This window comes from Bombus vosnesenskii, unplaced genomic scaffold (genome assembly GCF_011952255.1).
Source record: "Bombus vosnesenskii isolate JDL3184/JDL3185 unplaced genomic scaffold, Bvos_JDL3184-5_v1.1 scf7180000014530, whole genome shotgun sequence".
NCBI classification, from domain to species: domain Eukaryota; kingdom Metazoa; phylum Arthropoda; class Insecta; order Hymenoptera; family Apidae; genus Bombus; species Bombus vosnesenskii.
The window spans coordinates 1-18,068 of record NW_022883503.1 but is presented as its reverse complement, the minus strand read 5'-3'; the positions used below and the strand labels follow the sequence as shown (position 1 = coordinate 18,068).

At 35.1% G+C, this 18,068-nt stretch overlaps 2 long non-coding RNA genes and 1 pseudogene across 4 annotated transcripts; 2 read left to right on the top strand and 1 right to left on the bottom strand.

Annotated features, from left to right (window-relative positions):
- Positions 1-1,244: 1,244 nt before the first annotated feature.
- Positions 1,245-4,005, top strand: LOC117239995. Of its 2 annotated transcripts, none has more exons than XR_004494607.1 (4): positions 1,245-2,086; positions 2,192-2,487; positions 2,570-2,774; positions 2,892-4,005. It is a non-coding gene; the product is annotated as an uncharacterized LOC117239995 (long non-coding RNA). The 2 variants fall into 2 exon arrangements; XR_004494608.1 differs by having other exon boundaries at positions 2,870-4,005.
- Positions 4,006-7,729: 3,724 nt separating this feature from the next.
- Positions 7,730-9,713, bottom strand: LOC117239994 (annotated as a pseudogene).
- A 2,182-nt stretch (positions 9,714-11,895) lies between these two features.
- On the top strand, positions 11,896-13,123 carry LOC117239996. Of its 2 annotated transcripts, none has more exons than XR_004494609.1 (4): positions 11,896-11,937; positions 12,043-12,338; positions 12,421-12,625; positions 12,743-13,123. It is a non-coding gene; the product is annotated as an uncharacterized LOC117239996 (long non-coding RNA). The 2 variants fall into 2 exon arrangements; XR_004494610.1 differs by having other exon boundaries at positions 12,721-13,123.
- Positions 13,124-18,068: the final 4,945 nt, after the last annotated feature.

The window sequence follows — 18,068 nt, the reverse complement described above, 5'->3', positions numbered from 1 at the left end:
TGAACGACGCGCCGACTTTTCGTACAAGTATCTTGTATCTTATCTGTATTATTTAGTTATCAATAAAGAAGAAACATTTTCTAATTGTATACTTAAATTTATCGATCAATTATGAACATGTAATAACATTTATTTCTTTCAACTACTAATTTTTAAATCATCTGCTGTTCGGTTAATTGAAGGATGTCGGCTTTCTGTAGAAGTATTTCATATTTATTATTTAATTATGAATAAGGAAAAAACATACAAAATATAGTTTTTAAACGGTTTATTATTTATAAAGAGAAACTTTGACTCAGGATATATATACTATATATATACTATTTACTTGCAATTTTTTTTTTAAGACTTCAAAGTCGAAACAAGCACAGGAAATTTCCAAGCCGGTTAACAGAAACTTGAATGAGACAAAAATAACCTTTAGATCAATATATGTTCTTCTTCCCCCCTGTTGCTTCCACGTAACTCTTATCCTATTGGTGGAGCTGTGCTGATATGTGAAATTATGACTACATAAATACATCCGGAAAGACTCATTGAATGATTTTATAGTTTAAGGTTAATAAATTTCCATAAATTAAAGTTGAAAATTTATGAGAACATGTTCTCTGTAACAAAACTTAGTAAAAACAAACTAGCAAGGTTTATAGATTCTTTAATGATTATGTATGTATTCATAAACTAGTTCGATAAACATCGTTCGATAAAACGTCGAACAACACACAACATTGAAGCGCGAAATTTCAAATTGAAGGAAAGACAAATAACAAATATTGCGAACAAATGATATTAAATTTACAATAAGCTCATGTAAGAAAAAATAAAAGGGATAAAAGTAGTACAGAAGATAGAAAAATCTATAAAACTGGTGGCTGGGAAGTAGAAAATATATAAATTTATGTTATTAGAGTTTAGTACTTCTGTCGATCAATGTGTTACGACCGTTCGCGGAGAGACGCAGTCGCAGTAGCGAGAGGCGTAAATTCTCGCTACGATTCGGTGAATCGACGCCGCGAAGTAATCGTTCTCCTGTTTCGGTTAAGATAAGAGGTGATTAAATGAATATGACACAGTATAGTAAGTTATATTTCACCGTTTATTCCAACAACTTATCACGAAGGCAGTTACGCTGGTGCGTATGTACGAGATGAATAAGTGACTGATCTGTGGGTGTGTCCTACCCGGTGGAAGGATATTGACCGTTCGAAAGAAGATAATTTTAGAACCTTTGGAGGTGTTTGTTAATTAAAAATGACAAAACTGGTATTATGTAAAAAAGAGTAATGTGTATCCTGAATCAATGTCGAATGGAAATTAGACAGTTCTATAAAAATAATCCTTCTCACGATTCCACAACTTCATAGCTTAATTAAATACAATTCTTCGGCGATATAATTACAAATACATTTACAGGAATTGTGTAATATGATAAATATCTCGTTAAAGAAATTGAAATCGTAAACTCTAGATTCTAGTATTCTTTCACTTTCATGTTTCCTATGAGCCCTTCAATCGCTAAATATTTTGCAATGAAACACGTATTATTAAACAACATAATCATACTAAATTAATTTAATGTGACTATTTATTATTATTATATAATAACACAGTGATGAAAGAAATAAACTGGTCAAGTAATCTAAGGAACGATAATACGTATCTATGTCAGTGACAGTGAGAAAAATTCAGATATCTGTACTTAAGTGATTACACTTATAAGTATCATTATATATTATATAAATATGATATTTCGAATGGTATCATTTATCACTCATTAAACAAGAATGTCATATCCAGAGAAATGATTTTACATATCTTAATCTTTGCTTTGATTACGATAGTAATAATTTCTATCAAACTTGATGAGGAAGATACATGAATAATTATCTAAAAGCTGAAAATCTTGGCAAATTCATTTGTACATAAACTAACAGGAGTGAATTTTAAAGATACACTCTGCTCTCAACAATTAAAGCTATCTTGTCGCAACAAAGATTCAATAATTTTTTATGGACAACATGGCCCAGTTTGCACAAAGACTAAAAATTTTAACATTAAATTTGGATAAACTATCTTACGATAGAAGGTATGATATATCCTTCATTTTCGCCAATAATCTGGTCGAATTTAGTCAAGTAAAATGGTATTGTTTCGTTCAAAAGTTGATTCTTCCTCGCTTCCTTCTTTTCAGGATCCTCCTCCATGCGATAGTAGCAGATAGCTGAAACGTATATGAAACCAACCGTTACATTCATTTGTGTTTTTCCCCCCAAACGAAGAGAAAATAAGTTGTGAAAGAAGGAGTAGCCTCTCATAGTTCCTACAATTTCTTCATTCTCTTTGCTTTCTTCAATATTGCCTCAACAAGTTCCTGTGGTTCACGATACTTGAAATATATACAATGTTATCAGCGTGGAAATTGTCTTGGAAACTTGGAAAATCTTTCAAGAGGAACAACATTGCTAACTGAGATTCGAGAAAGGAAAGGTAAGTAAATCCTTGCTTCTACTTAGAGCTTTTTTATTTACTTCTGACGAGTAAAGTACTGTTATTAAAATTTGATTAAAAGTACCAAGAATGTCGAGATATAAACAACCATTTGTGGAAAGGTCAGGAGAAGCAGAATTATCGAATAAACGTTATATAACTCTTAGTGATTAAGTAGGAGAAGAGAAACGAGAAAAAAGTCTTTTATCTAGGTCTTAATAAAGTATACTATATTTATCTCCATATCAAGAATAACAACAAGATATAAACAGTCTTCTAGAAATTGGGTAAATATTACATAATTACATCTTGAGCAATATTTTGCGTCTTAGCTTTTGCTTAATCATTATGATAATCTTAAATATCTGTAAATTCTTCACAGACTCTTTGCATCTTCTATACAGGTATCCCATGATCATGTGATAACACACAGGAAGAAAAAATAGAGGAAAAAACAGCGTAAAAAAAAGTTGCGTAGGAGTATCGTCGCACTACATCATTCGACAATTGATGCACGTCATGGCGATCGTCACGGTTTAAAGCAGGCCATCAAAAACACGTTTGTTATCGTACGGAAAAATCTGCGACGTTCCAGCTGTTCAGGTGCATCGAATTGTGAATCATCGGCGGTACGAAGCAAGGCGAGGGGCGTAAATAGAGAAAGAAGAGAAGAGAAGGATTCGCGTAAATGATAAAATATAATCGTTCGTTCCTCGTCGATGGCGCATGGATGGCTTTAATCGTGGACGATATCGATACGATTATATTTTATACATTTGAAACAAATATAAAAGACGAGCAAAAACCAGAGATACGATCGTTATGATATTATTCAATCGGTAGCCTATTTACCTCGTTTTTTGTTCACCTTCTCTGTCTAGTAATAATTTTTCGATTCGACTGGCGTGACGTTACGTTGGCGGTGTAGAAACACGATTTTAAACACCTGCGGATAGTTGCATGAGTTTCGAGCGATTCCATTCCCTTCGATTTATATTTATGCGATCAATGCGCGGATCGATAACGCATTATGCAGACAGCAGGTGTTACGTAATCACACATATCGTAATTGGAAATTAGTAACGTTATCGCGTACCAGGATCTTCCTGTCTTTGATCATCGAGTAACACTTCGTTGTCCTCGCTCCTTCCGCGGATAACCAGCGTTTATCATATAGAGACAGGGATTTGCAAAGAATAAAAGTTGTAGAACGTTGAAAGGCGTTGAGAGAAACGTGATGTTATCCCGTTATTCGTTAACGCAACGCAGTTAAAAAAAATCCCGTAGGAAGATTACGATAATAGATAACCTGAGTCGAGTGTTTGTCGGGGGATCTAAAAGATTCTTTCGAGTTGAGCGTCTGAGATTGCAGAGAAGAAAATTTGGAAGCCATCGAATTCGTGATGTCGATAGAAATCTTCAGTTGGAATCGTTGTATCATAACGTAGTCTGCTTATTGTCGATAAGACTTTACTAAACTAAAAGTGACTACTAAAAGTTTCTATCCTCTAAATTCTATCTACGATTCTATAATCTAAAAACTGACTTTTGCAAACAAACTGTAACATTCGCTTAACGGAAAGACATACGTATCTTGTTTGTACTCGTCTTTTCACAATGAATTCTTGAACGTCTGTCTCTGTGGTGAGACAAATGCAAAGTCATCTCATCAGTTACTCACCTTGCTTCAAATTGCTACGATTGCTATCGGTTTGGATACTTGCGATTGTTTCGTTATGGCTATATTAGGCTCTAGGTTGCAAGGTTAGGGTGTTGTCCTGAAGTTCCAGAGGGGCCCCGGCGTCCTTTCGTCTCCGACTCGGCCATCCTGACACTTACACGTCCTCGTGTGTGGCCTGCTGGCTTAGTCTACCCATCGGGGCTTCCACCACGCAGGCATCGACCCGGCGCTCGTCCTCGGGGCAATGTTCTTCTTCTCGCCGCGATGGACAGCGAGACGCGATGTGTCCCGGCATGTGGCAGTGAAAGCACAACGCTTTTGGTGGTGCAGCCGGTCGGCTTTCCTCCGGGCGTCGGGGGTCCTTCTTCGGTTTCCACTTCGCCCTCTTACGGCATTCGAATGTCGGATGTCCGTAAATACCGCAGTGGCCACACCTGGTCCAGGGGGCGGGTGACCTGCCTCGTTTGTTTCCGGAGCTCGCTAATGACCTCCACGGCGGGGGCGTTGGCCACTCCGTGTATAGGAAGGGCTTCATTTCTCTTTGGAATTGTTTCACCGACGTGATGTCACTCGTGAGCGCTAGTCGTTTAAAACGTTCATCGCGCGAGCCCAGCAGATGGAGGGCGGTGGCGGCGAGTACCTCTTCCCTGGTTGAATTTCGCCACTTCGACCCCAGGAGGGTGATGATACGATTTCCGTACGCTCCTGGTGTTTCGCCGTCCCGCGGTAGTTCCTCGGCTACCTTGATTAGCGACGCGGCTGCTACTTCTTGGCCACCGAAGTGCGCGGCGAATTGTTCCTTAAAATTTTGCCAGGTGAGCTCGTCGCCGTTCATTATCTGCGTAAGCCAATACGCTGCCGGACCCTCTAGGGCACGGTTTAGGGCAGAATACAGTGCGCTGTTTTTCAGGGGGTGGTCCCTCATGAGCAGGCCGAGCTCGAGTCACATTCCGAGTCCGAGCTCGAGGCGCCCTCCCGGGCAGGGCTCGCGGGAGATTGCGATTCCGTGTTGGAGTTCTCCATCGTCCGGTCGCGGGTGGGGTACCTTTATTGTCGATAGTGACACTAGTGACGAGGGCCTCAGGCTTGATAACGAATCCGCGGCCAACGGGAGGACTATCATATAAAAAGCAACAGGATGCACGAAATAATATAATTCTGACTAGGACAACATAAACGCAAGAAGTGTTGATATTGAAAAAAATATTTAATTTTGTATATAAATATTTTCATATTTAAAAAAGTTTCCGGAAGCAGGAAGATTTACAAACAAATAATATCATAAACCGAATGTTTGATCCTTTTCTAATTAGAGTGTGTGACAGCATGTGAGAACGTTTCTTAAAAATATGACTTATTGCAATTACTTAATCGCAATTATAAACGATTAAGACCTTCTCACAACGAGGCAATCTATCCAAAGTATAAAACTCGTTATACTTGATGAGAAAACAAATCTCTACTTAGGTTTCATTTCGTTTCATCGCGTTCATAAAAAGTGAATTTGTATGAACACATCGTGCAATTTAGTAATTAGGACCGTTGATCTCGCTGCAACATAGATGGATAGAAAAAAGCCATTTAAAATGATACAACGTCGGGAAGACAATTATAAAAATTATAAATGGAACACAAGATAAAATTGTTTAAGATTAATTCTTCTTTTTTTTTTTTTTAATCGCGAGTGTTTGCAAACGAAGTTTCAATCTGTTTACAATGATAGCAATGAGAGGAGGATGTCTATGAAAGTTATAAATGCGATATTGAATAACATTTCTGCGAGTGGGTTTGTTTTTCGTTACAAATATTTTTTAAACGAATCTGCAATCTGTTGGAAACTACGGAACAGTAACGGGACGACTGATAGGGAAATAAAAAAGATCGCGTTTTATTTGAACAGACAAATCTTTGAAATCTATTCGAAAGTCTATTTGAAATGGTACGAGCTCGAAAAGAACGGTGAATACTATAGAAGAAGGATTAATTAAAATTCTTATTAATCTGTACGCTTTGTATATTAAATACCTTGATCGATGCCAAGATAACAAATTATTATACAAAACAGTGAAGTATCCACGTCTGACATTAATATTGAGTATTACCATTACTGTAATTTAATTTTTAACCGATCCTGAAAATTCCTTAGAACGTAAAAAGTATAAAATGTTACTGTGCATTTCAAGATTAAATGCACTGTAATTTAGAAACAGTTATGAAGCGGAAACAAATAATTTATTCAGAATAAGAATTCTACGTAATCATGTTAAAAAAAAACGTACTTATAACGCGTTTAAACTCCAAATATGTAAAGACAATAAGGGAAAAAAATTAAACGAAGAATCGTATTTTTTGTAAATTCACACAAGATTTTATCCAAAAAAAAATTAAGATTTTTTGAAGAACGTACAAGAACAATAAAAAAGGGATGTTAAATACAAAAAATAGATTAAAATTTAGATTATGAAATATAAAAAAAATGATATTGCATAATTTACAATTATTTTCGATAGCTTACGTCAGTATGTTGGAGTGTAAACTATAAAATATTCAAAAACTGATACCATTTAGACATAATTTAGAAAAACAGTAAATTGCGGAAACCGATAGTTAAAACTCGATACGATCGATACTCCAAAACTCTAATCCTAATAATTACTCAGCAATAATAACCGATAATTCATGTTGATTAATGTTTGAACTCCGTTTTTTTCTGTATGTGTATACAAATTTTGTACAGTTTGATAAAGCGAAATTAAATTATCATCTTTTTGTACTACTTCAAACATTGAGATTTGTCATCTTCAAGGTCGATCACACATAGTTTCAGATTGCGGAGTTGCAAGGGTAATTAATTTTGCAATCGGTTTTCCTTTGATATAGATGTGAATACAAATAGCCATTGATTGACAATATACCGAAGCAATTCTAGTTTAATTTGAAGTCATCGATCCTTTGATATTTTTGGAAGAATAGTAAAAGTACAGAGAAAACAAGAAAAAATGGCGTTAACTAAAAGATAACTCCAACGTATCTCATAAATATTATCTATATATCATTTGTAAGATGTAAGTGACCAAGATATCGAATTATACAAAAATTGTATGTAATGATTAATACTTGAACGTTACTTACATTTATGTACATGAAAATTTGATCTTTTATTAACTAAGTTATTGATCGACAAAATGACTTCCTACATAATTCTCCGCCTGAACTGAAATGCATATCTTTTTTTACGCAAGCCTTATGTGTAGCTAGCAACGAGCAAACAGATTAATTACTTTACACACGGTCGTATCTTGTTTGCTGTAGGCGAGTTCTCTCGTGTAATCAACGAAGTACTCAACTTTAAAGCGATAACAGAAGAACATTATTGTATCGATAAAAATCATGCTTTTTTCAAAGAAATATGTAACTCGTATTTTTTTTAAAGCAACCCTCATAATGTATTGAATAAAATAATCATACATTTTTTTTTGTTCAACATTTGTAAAATACGATATTATCAAGATCACCAAGGAGGTAATCTTCAATTCTTAATGAATATAATAAAAAACATAATTAATGATTGTTTGATGGTTTTATTATTATCTCTATAATACAAAAGCACAACATCGTGTCAACAGTTTATATAGTTCGTATGTTTCTGTAGGAATACACAAATAATAGTTCTCTATCACAACGTAATCTAAAGGGAAAACCCTAACTAAATGACAAAAATATCGGTAATAACTGGAACTAATGAATGTTAAAAGCAATCAGTATATTCCATACAAACTTCCATCAACACGATTCGTTCTTCATTCTCTCAACACACTAAGACCGCAATCTTTAAACGCTTATAAAACCATAAGCAATCGTGAAGTTTAGAATTCGCTAACTGGGCGTCTCTCAATCCAGTTTTTGATCTTGGGCAGAAGGAGGACCTTTTTCTCCAGCAGCTTCAGATTCTCGTAATTCTCGATCAGATCAGACTTGTACATAAAGTTCAAATAATCGAGCAGAGCAACGAATGTTAAATCAGCCCAAGAGAGAGTACCATCGTAGAAGTAGCCGTCATTTTCCTTCACTTGCTGGTCCAAACGTTCTAAAATGAACAGCAGCGTCTCTTCAGCAGCCTTGCGTTTTGCAGCTTTGACCTTCTCGCCCTCCTCATAGTGGAAGGCGGCAATTTCTGAAAATTTGTTTTCAGTTAAATACTATTCGCTAATGTTATACTAATTTGAATACAGTGTTGTGCGAAATTTAAATGATACTGAAGATAGAATTACAATCCTTTTTAATCCTTTGTCTTGTATTGTTGACATACGTGTATCGTTCGATTAAATCAAATATTAAATCGGATTTCAACTAATAAATACCTGAACAGATATGTACTATCTGTTATCAAGATTCTCATAAGATTTATGCAAAACAGCACTGGATACTCACTATGACGAATATCATGAATAGTATCAACAGTGGCATCAATATGAAGATTTGCCCAGTCAGTCTTTCCAGCTAAGTCATATTGTTTGGCTAAGTAACGGCAAATAGCTGTAGACTGAGCAACCTTCCTTCTATCAGCTACGAGCATAGGAAGCTGGCCATAAGGAGTCACTAAAAACATACAACTAATAGAATCAAAGATTCTATCGAACAAACAGATTATGATGCTTCTTAAATATCTAGCTTCCTGTTATCTGTTTTGGAAAGATATAATTTAATTTATTGATAATTTATCAGCAAACAAAGGGCATTGTCTCCTTAACAATACCTATTGTTCTCCCACATATCTTATAGAGCAATGGAGAGTAAACAATAATCTCTGTTATACTCTGCATAATTGTGTTCTACTTTATTTAGCTACTTTAGTTAAATTAGGAAAGATGAGATTTAAGAAACAGAATTTCTTTAAATTTTAAGCTTACAGGGCTTTATTTCTGGCCAGACGTCCTTTTTGATACGTTCATCTTCAAATGGAATACTAGCATAGCTGAAGAAGAACGGATTGGTTCTGCCAATGCCGTAACTGGGAAGTAAGTCAATTTATAGAGCGGGATCTTCCTGGAAGTATAATATATACAAAGTAAAAACAAAGAATCATTGATGACAAGAATTATATTATTACAAATTATGAAGTATAAGACAATTTAAGTAAAAAGCATCAACTACTAACTACTCGCATAGCTATTTGTATCTTTATATTTTAATATAGCTTAGATATAAAAAGAATATTATTTTTGGATGTAATAATATATAAACTTGCGCCAAATATTATAACAAAATATTGCACTTTCTATTTAAGTAGGATAGACATATTACCGGCATTTATTTTTTTTTTCTATAGCAATGAAATTGTTTATAAAAAAGTTTATAAGAAAACTATCAATTAATGCAGACAACGCATTTCAAAATATTAATTACATTCGCACGATTCGTTATCTCTAGTATTAATTTAACCATATGGTTCTATACACCCAAGACCCTCTAACAGTAATTTAGTACCATTACTAGTCGTATGTACAATGTATGTTTGTATACAACTTTCGTAACTACAAAACATTCAGCATGATTATATATTCTTCCAAACTTAAGAAACATTTTCTAATTGCATACTTAAATTTATCGATCAATTACAAACATATGATAACATTTATTTCTTTCAACTACTAATTTTCAAATCCTCTGCTGTTCCGTTAATTGAACGACGCGCCGACTTTTCGTACAAGTATCTTGTATCTTATCTGTATTATTTAGTTATCAATAAAGAAGAAACATTTTCTAATTGTATACTTAAATTTATCGATCAATTATGAACATGTAATAACATTTATTTCTTTCAACTACTAATTTTTAAATCATCTGCTGTTCGGTTAATTGAAGGATGTCGGCTTTCTGTAGAAGTATTTCATATTTATTATTTAATTATGAATAAGGAAAAAACATACAAAATATAGTTTTTAAACGGTTTATTATTTATAAAGAGAAACTTTGACTCAGGATATATATACTATATATATACTATTTACTTACAATTTTTTTTTTAAGACTTCAAAGTCGAAACAAGCACAGGAAATTTCCAAGCCGGTTAACAGAAACTTGAATGAGACAAAAATAACCTTTAGATCAATATATGTTCTTCTTCCCCCCTGTTGCTTCCACGTAACTCTTATCCTATTGGTGGAGCTGTGCTGATATGTGAAATTATGACTACATAAATACATCCGGAAAGACTCATTGAATGATTTTATAGTTTAAGGTTAATAAATTTCCATAAATTAAAGTTGAAAATTTATGAGAACATGTTCTCTGTAACAAAACTTAGTAAAAACAAACTAGCAAGGTTTATAGATTCTTTAATGATTATGTATGTATTCATAAACTAGTTCGATAAACATCGTTCGATAAAACGTCGAACAACACACAACATTGAAGCGCGAAATTTCAAATTGAAGGAAAGACAAATAACAAATATTGCGAACAAATGATATTAAATTTACAATAAGCTCATGTAAGAAAAAATAAAAGGGATAAAAGTAGTACAGAAGATAGAAAAATCTATAAAACTGGTGGCTGGGAAGTAGAAAATATATAAATTTATGTTATTAGAGTTTAGTACTTCTGTCGATCAATGTGTTACGACCGTTCGCGGAGAGACGCAGTCGCAGTAGCGAGAGGCGTAAATTCTCGCTACGATTCGGTGAATCGACGCCGCGAAGTAATCGTTCTCCTGTTTCGGTTAAGATAAGAGGTGATTAAATGAATATGACACAGTATAGTAAGTTATATTTCACCGTTTATTCCAACAACTTATCACGAAGGCAGTTACGCTGGTGCGTATGTACGAGATGAATAAGTGACTGATCTGTGGGTGTGTCCTACCCGGTGGAAGGATATTGACCGTTCGAAAGAAGATAATTTTAGAACCTTTGGAGGTGTTTGTTAATTAAAAATGACAAAACTGGTATTATGTAAAAAAGAGTAATGTGTATCCTGAATCAATGTCGAATGGAAATTAGACAGTTCTATAAAAATAATCCTTCTCACGATTCCACAACTTCATAGCTTAATTAAATACAATTCTTCGGCGATATAATTACAAATACATTTACAGGAATTGTGTAATATGATAAATATCTCGTTAAAGAAATTGAAATCGTAAACTCTAGATTCTAGTATTCTTTCACTTTCATGTTTCCTATGAGCCCTTCAATCGCTAAATATTTTGCAATGAAACACGTATTATTAAACAACATAATCATACTAAATTAATTTAATGTGACTATTTATTATTATTATATAATAACACAGTGATGAAAGAAATAAACTGGTCAAGTAATCTAAGGAACGATAATACGTATCTATGTCAGTGACAGTGAGAAAAATTCAGATATCTGTACTTAAGTGATTACACTTATAAGTATCATTATATATTATATAAATATGATATTTCGAATGGTATCATTTATCACTCATTAAACAAGAATGTCATATCCAGAGAAATGATTTTACATATCTTAATCTTTGCTTTGATTACGATAGTAATAATTTCTATCAAACTTGATGAGGAAGATACATGAATAATTATCTAAAAGCTGAAAATCTTGGCAAATTCATTTGTACATAAACTAACAGGAGTGAATTTTAAAGATACACTCTGCTCTCAACAATTAAAGCTATCTTGTCGCAACAAAGATTCAATAATTTTTTATGGACAACATGGCCCAGTTTGCACAACGACTAAAAATTTTAACATTAAATTTGGATAAACTATCTTACGATAGAAGGTATGATATATCCTTCATTTTCGCCAATAATCTGGTCGAATTTAGTCAAGTAAAATGGTATTGTTTCGTTCAAAAGTTGATTCTTCCTCGCTTCCTTCTTTTCAGGATCCTCCTCCATGCGATAGTAGCAGATAGCTGAAACGTATATGAAACCAACCGTTACATTCATTTGTGTTTTTCCCCCCAAACGAAGAGAAAATAAGTTGTGAAAGAAGGAGTAGCCTCTCATAGTTCCTACAATTTCTTCATTCTCTTTGCTTTCTTCAATATTGCCTCAACAAGTTCCTGTGGTTCACGATACTTGAAATATATACAATGTTATCAGCGTGGAAATTGTCTTGGAAACTTGGAAAATCTTTCAAGAGGAACAACATTGCTAACTGAGATTCGAGAAAGGAAAGGTAAGTAAATCCTTGCTTCTACTTAGAGCTTTTTTATTTACTTCTGACGAGTAAAGTACTGTTATTAAAATTTGATTAAAAGTACCAAGAATGTCGAGATATAAACAACCATTTGTGGAAAGGTCAGGAGAAGCAGAATTATCGAATAAACGTTATATAACTCTTAGTGATTAAGTAGGAGAAGAGAAACGAGAAAAAAGTCTTTTATCTAGGTCTTAATAAAGTATACTATATTTATCTCCATATCAAGAATAACAACAAGATATAAACAGTCTTCTAGAAATTGGGTAAATATTACATAATTACATCTTGAGCAATATTTTGCGTCTTAGCTTTTGCTTAATCATTATGATAATCTTAAATATCTGTAAATTCTTCACAGACTCTTTGCATCTTCTATACAGGTATCCCATGATCATGTGATAACACACAGGAAGAAAAAATAGAGGAAAAAACAGCGTAAAAAAAGTTGCGTAGGAGTATCGTCGCACTACATCATTCGACAATTGATGCACGTCATGGCGATCGTCACGGTTTAAAGCAGGCCATCAAAAACACGTTTGTTATCGTACGGAAAAATCTGCGACGTTCCAGCTGTTCAGGTGCATCGAATTGTGAATCATCGGCGGTACGAAGCAAGGCGAGGGGCGTAAATAGAGAAAGAAGAGAAGAGAAGGATTCGCATAAATGATAAAATATAATCGTTCGTTCCTCGTCGATGGCGGATGGATGGCTTTAATCGTGGACGATATCGATACGATTATATTTTATACATTTGAAACAAATATAAAAGACGAGCAAAACCAGAGATACGATCGTTATGATATTATTCAATCGGTAGCCTATTTACCTCGTTTTTTGTTCACCTTCTCTGTCTAGTAATAATTTTTCGATTCGACTGGCGTGACGTTACGTTGGCGGTGTAGAAACACGATTTTAAACACCTGCGGATAGTTGCATGAGTTTCGAGCGATTCCATTCCCTTCGATTTATATTTATGCGATCAATGCGCGGATCGATAACGCATTATGCAGACAGCAGGTGTTACGTAATCACACATATCGTAATTGGAAATTAGTAACGTTATCGCGTACCAGGATCTTCCTGTCTTTGATCATCGAGTAACACTTCGTTGTCCTCGCTCCTTCCGCGGATAACCAGCGTTTATCATATAGAGACAGGGATTTGCAAAGAATAAAAGTTGTAGAACGTTGAAAGGCGTTGAGAGAAACGTGATGTTATCCCGTTATTCGTTAACGCAACGCAGTTAAAAAAAATCCCGTAGGAAGATTACGATAATAGATAACCTGAGTCGAGGGTTTGTCGGGGGATCTAAAAGATTCTTTCGAGTTGAGCGTCTGAGATTGCAGAGAAGAAAATTTGGAAGCCATCGAATTCGTGATGTCGATAGAAATCTTCAGTTGGAATCGTTGTATCATAACGTAGTCTGCTTATTGTCGATAAGACTTTACTAAACTAAAAGTGACTACTAAAAGTTTCTATCCTCTAAATTCTATCTACGATTCTATAATCTAAAACCTGACTTTTGCAAACAAACTGTAACATTCGCTTAACGGAAAGACATACGTATCTTGTTTGTACTCGTCTTTTCACAATGAATTCTTGAACGTCTGTCTCTGTGGTGAGACAAATGCAAAGTCATCTCATCAGTTACTCACCTTGCTTCAAATTGCTACGATTGCTATCGGTTTGGATACTTGCGATTGTTTCGTTATGGCTATATTAGGCTCTAGGTTGCAAGGTTAGGGTGTTGTCCTGAAGTTCCAGAGGGGCCCCGGCGTCCTTTCCTCTCCGACTCGGCCATCCTGACACTTACACGTCCTCGTGTGTGGCCTGCTGGCTTAGTCTACCCATCGGGGCTTCCACCACGCAGGCATCGACCCGGCGCTCGTCCTCGGGGCAATGTTCTTCTTCTCGCCGCGATGGACAGCGAGACGCGATGTGTCCCGGCATGTGGCAGTGAAAGCACAACGCTTTTGGTGGTGCAGCCGGTCGGCTTTCCTCCGGGCGTCGGGGGTCCTTCTTCGGTTTCCACGTCGCCCTCTTACGGCATTCGAATGTCGGATGTCCGTAAATACCGCAGTGGCCACACCTGGTCCAGGGGGCGGGTGACCTGCCTCGTTTGTTTCCGGAGCTCGCTAATGACCTCCACGGCGGGGGCGTTGGCCACTCCGCGTATAGGAAGGGCTTCATTTCTCTTTGGAATTGTTTCACCGACGTGATGTCACTCGTGAGCGCTAGTCGTTTAAAACGTTCATCGCGCGAGCCCAGCAGATGGAGGGCGGTGGCGACGAGTACCTCTTCCCTGGTTGAATTTCGCCACTTCGACCCCAGGAGGGTGATGATACGATTTCCGTACGCCCCTGGTGTTTCGCCGTCCCGCGGTAGTTCCTCGGCTACCTTGATTAGCGACGCGGCTGCTACTTCTTGGCCACCGAAGTGCGCGGCGAATTGTTCCTTAAAATTTTGCCAGGTGAGCTCGTCGCCGTTCATTATCTGCGTAAGCCAATACGCTGCCGGACCCTCTAGGGCACGGTTTAGGGCAGAATACAGTGCGCTGGTTTTCAGGGGGTGGTCCCTCATGAGCAGGCCGAGCTCGAGTCACATTCCGAGTCCGAGCTCGAGGCGCCCTCCCGGGCAGGGCTCGCGGGAGATTGCGATTCCGTGTTGGAGGTCTCCATCGTCCGGTCGCGGGTGGGGTACCTTTATTGTCGATAGTGACACTAGTGACGAGGGCCTCAGGCTTGATAACGAATCCGCGGCCAACGGGAGGACTATCATATAAAAAGCAACAGGATGCACGAAATAATATAATTCTGACTAGGACAACATAAACGCAAGAAGTGTTGATATTGAAAAAAATATTTAATTTTGTATATAAATATTTTCATATTTAAAAAAGTTTCCGGAAGCAGGAAGATTTACAAACAAATAATATCATAAACCGAATGTTTCATGATCCTTTTCTAATTAGAGTGTGTGACAGCATGTGAGAACGTTTCTTAAAAATATGACTTATTGTAATTACTTAATCGCAATTATAAACGATTAAGACCTTCTCACAACGAGGCAATCTATCCAAAGTACAAAACTCGTTATACTTGATGAGAAAACAAATCTCTACTTAGGTTTCATTTCGTTTCATCGCGTTCATAAAAAGTGAATTTGTATGAACACATCGTGCAATTTAGTAATTAGGACCGTTGATCTCGTTGCAACATAGATGGATAGAAAAAAGCCATTTAAAATGATACAACGTCGGGAAGACAATTATAAAAATTATAAATGGAACACAAGATAAAATTGTTTAAGATTAATTCTTCTTTTTTTTTTTTTTAATCGCGAGTGTTTGCAAACGAAGTTTCAATCTGTTTACAATGATAGCAATGAGAGGAGGATGTCTATGAAAGTTATAAATGCGATATTGAATAACATTTTTGCGAGTGGGTTTGTTTTTCGTTACAAATGTTTTTTAAACGAATCTGCAATCTGTTGGAAACTACGGAACAGTAACGGGACGACTGATAGGGAAATAAAAAAGATCGCTTTTTATTTGAACAGACAAATCTTTGAAATCTATTCGAAAGTCTATTTGAAATGGTACGAGCTCGAAAAGAACGGTGAATACTATAGAAGAAGGATTAATTAAAATTTTTATTAATCTGTACGCTTTGTATATTAAATACCTTGATCGATGCCAAGATAACAAATTATTATACAAAACAGTGAAGTATCCACGTCTGACATTAATATTGAGTATTACCATTACTGTAATTTAATTTTTAACCGATCCTGAAAAATCCTTAGAACGTAAAAAGTATAAAATGTTACTGTGCATTTCAAGATTAAATGCACTGTAATTTAGAAACAGTTATGAAGCGGAAACAAATAATTTATTCAGAATAAGAATTCTACGTAATCATGTTAAAAAAAAAAAACGTACTTATAACGCGTTTAAACTCCAAATATGTAAAGACAATAAGGGAAAAAAATTAAACGAAGAATCGTATTTTTTGTAAATTCACACAAGATTTTATCCAAAAAAAATTAAGATTTTTTGAAGAACGTACAAGAACAATAAAAAAGGGATGTTAAATACAAAAAATAGATTAAAATTTAGATTATGAAATATAAAAAAAAAATGATATTGCATAATTTACAATTATTTTCGATAGCTTACGTCAGTATGTTGGAGTGTAAACTATAAAATATTCAAAAACTGATACCATTTAGACATAATTTAGAAAAACAGTAAATTGCGGAAACCGATAGTTAAAACTCGATACGATCGATACTCCAAAACTCTAATCCTAATAACTACTCAGCAATAATAACCGATAATTCATGTTGATTAATGTTTGAACTCCGTTTTTTTTCTGTATGTGTATACAAATTTTGTACAGTTTGATAAAGCGAAATTAAATTATCATCTTTTTGTACTACTTCAAACATTGAGATTTGTCATCTTCAAGGTCGATCACACATAGTTCCAGATTGCGGAGTTGCAAGGGTAATTAATTTTGCAATCGGTTTTCCTTTGATATAGATGTGAATACAAATAGCCATTGATTGACAATATACCGAAGCAATTCTAGTTTAATTTGAAGTCATCGATCCTTTGATATTTTTGGAAGAATAGTAAAAGTACAGAGAAAACAAGAAAAAATGGCGTTAACTAAAAGATAACTCCAACGTATCTCATAAATATTATCTATATATCATTTGTAAGATGTAAGTGACCAAGATATCGAATTATACAAAAATTGTATGTAATGATTAATACTTGAACGTTACTTACATTTATGTACATGAAAATTTGATCTTTTATTAACTAAGTTATTGATCGACAAAATGACTTCCTACATAATTCTCCGCCTGAACTGAAATGCATATCTTTTTTACGCAAGCCTTATGTGTAGCTAGCAACGAGCAAACAGATTAATTACTTTACACACGGTCGTATCTTGTTTGCTGTAGGCGAGTTCTCTCGTGTAATCAACGAAGTACTCAACTTTAAAGCGATAACAGAAGAACATTATTGTATCGATAAAAATCATGCTTTTTTCAAAGAAATATGTAACTCGTATTTTTTTTAAAGCAACCCTCATAATGTATTGAATAAAATAATCATACATTTTTTTTGTTCAACATTTGTAAAATACGATATTATCAAGATCACCAAGGAGGTAATCTTCAATTCTTAATGAATATAATAAAAAACATAATTAATGATTGTTTGATGGTTTTATTATTATCTCTATAATACAAAAGCACAACATCGTGTCAACAGTTTATATAGTTCGTATGTTTCTGTAGGAATACACAAATAATAGTTCTCTATCACAACGTAATCTAAAGGGAAAACCCTAACTAAATGACAAAAATATCGGTAATAACTGGAACTAGTGAATGTTAAAAGCAATCAGTATATTCCATACAAACTTCCATCAACACGATTCGTTCTTCATTCTCTCAACACACTAAGACCGCAATCTTTAAACGCTTATAAAACCATAAGCAATCGTGAAGTTTAGAATTCGCTAACTGGGCGTCTCTCAATCCAGTTTTTGATCTTGGGCAGAAGGAGGACCTTTTTCTCCAGCAGCTTCAGATTCTCGTAATTCGCGATCAGATCAGACTTGTACATAAAGTTCAAATAATCGAGCAGAGCAACGAATGTTAAATCAGCCCAAGAGAGAGTACCATCGT